The sequence below is a fragment of the Vidua macroura genome, chromosome 1, assembly GCF_024509145.1.
Source record: "Vidua macroura isolate BioBank_ID:100142 chromosome 1, ASM2450914v1, whole genome shotgun sequence".
In the NCBI taxonomy this organism is placed as follows: domain Eukaryota; kingdom Metazoa; phylum Chordata; class Aves; order Passeriformes; family Viduidae; genus Vidua; species Vidua macroura.
In genome coordinates, this window is record NC_071571.1 from 103,945,766 (window position 1) to 103,947,940 (window position 2,175).

A 2,175-nucleotide genomic window follows, 5' to 3' on the forward strand; every position below is an offset into this window, starting at 1 on the left:
TGAGAAATGTCATTTTTTCTGGTAGTCTGTAAGGAACGTCATAGACATTCTATGGAGAAAATGTGCTTGGTGTTGATTAAAGCCCTACATTTAAAATCCACTTTGTGTTTTTTTGCCTGATTCAATTTGCAAGAAATCACCAACAAGCCACAGACCATTTTCTTTTTTTCTCGGAGTACAAAGGTATGTGACAGAGAAAAATCCCATGAAAGCATTCTAAGTTAGATTGAAGACTGAGATAAAAAAATATTTGTCTGTCGTAAATATTTTCTCCATTCCCTGAGGGCTTAGAAAATGCATCTCTAGAAGTTTAGAGCTATCACTGTATGTTGATCACTTGTTGGTATTTGCATCAGTCTCACAAAAGATCATCAGGTAGGGTTTGTTGCCTTCCCCTACTTTTTTTTTTTTTGTTTTTGTAAGATTGGTTTGGTCAGCTTGCAGGAACTGTGATTTGTTAGTTGGTGTAAACCTTAGGAGCACATCAATCAAACTTTTTTATTTATGCTTTTAGGTACTTAAGTGATATCTCAGAGCCTCTGAGCTTGTAGATATGGGTACAGCTCTCTGTCTTTGAGGCCAGTGCTTCATTATAAGGTTAGGTATATCAGTGCTTATTCTTTCTTAGTTACTTTTGCTATTTAAGGACTTCAATGGTTTCTCAATCATTCTATGCTTTTTTTTAAGAGGCTAGAAAAAAATGCTTTTTCCCTGAAAATAATTATTTTATACATATTTTTGAGTATTAAAAGCTATATGCATAACAATTTTACAGGAAAACTGGAAGACTTCTTTTGTAATTACATTAGATATAAGTAACAGTTGGAAAATAGGAAAACATAAAATTCTAAGACTAGAAACTAACTTTCAGTATTCTAATAGCAAATATTATAGGTGCGCATAATTTAAATCTCTCTTTCTGATGTGAAACAGCAGTTAAAATTCCTGAGAAGTGCCAGGCAAAACAAAGAGATGGAATGCTTTGGTTTTACATGAAAACCTGTTTTTTTTTCTTTTTTTTTCTTTTAAGTATCTTTTGAAAATCACGACTTTTTTAGTGGCCATGTGAGCTCAGAGAGCCATTGGAAGGGAAGTGGATTCATGGCAGGCATTTTCACCCACTGCCCTTTCCACAAGTTCAACTTGTGGCAGACTTTGTAAAGCAGTAGCTAATGTGGGTCTGTGGGCTGATGGGCTGACACAGTTGGTTTTTTTTCTTGTCATTTCTGGGCTTTTCCCACCAGGCCAAGGCTGAGAAGATCCCACTGCTGCTTTGTGTAGGCGGAGTAGATGTCAGCCTTCAGCAATAAATTCCTTCTGTTTTGTCATCTTCAACTTGTTAGCTTTTGCTGTTTTTTTTTTAAACTGTCATTTGATACAGTAACAGCTCTGTCAGAGATATTCCCTAACCAATTCTTTTAGATTAAAGATCAGATTTGAAAGTTGTTTTGCAAGCATAATATAATTCCTTTCTCTGAGCTCACTTATTGCACTGCGGGACTCAGCCCCCATCTTGATTCCCGCATGAAAATAAAGCTTAAAAACTGATTAAGAAATGGTCTTCCCAAAGTGGAAGCTTTGTTTTTTTCTCCTTGGCTCTGCCTACATTTTTATTTCTGCTTGCTCAAAAATGACCTTGAAAATGGGCTGATGTCCACTACCTTCTTCACTGTATTTCCATAACTTTTATTTGCTGAAAGTCTGAGAGGACAGTGCAGAACCTGTGCAGGTAATTCAAAACAACTTCTCTAGTCTTGATTTGATTCTTTGATTATTATTTTTTTTCTTGTGGACCTGATGAAGCAAGAAGTTTTTAATAGAAAAATCCTAACTCTGCAAATCAGTGGGGTAGGTCTCACTGAGTGGAAAAAACTTTGGAATTCAGTCATTGAGCATAAACGCAAATTGGAGCTGTCATTGATGGTAACTTAGATTAGTATTGATTGTTTTTATCAGATTTTTTGAAAGCAAGACTGGAATTTTGCCTTCTGTCACAAAACCCAAAGATGTGTATAAAGAAATGTTTGTGTGGGAAGGAGAGGAAAAAAGCCCAGTAGCAAGTGAGACGTCCAGTGCAATTTGATTGTGGCTGGGTACAGCCTTGCCAGGGAGCACTAGAGCAGGGATCCAAGTTATCCCTCGTTTTTTTTTTTGTGGATGCTGGCGGAGTGAGCT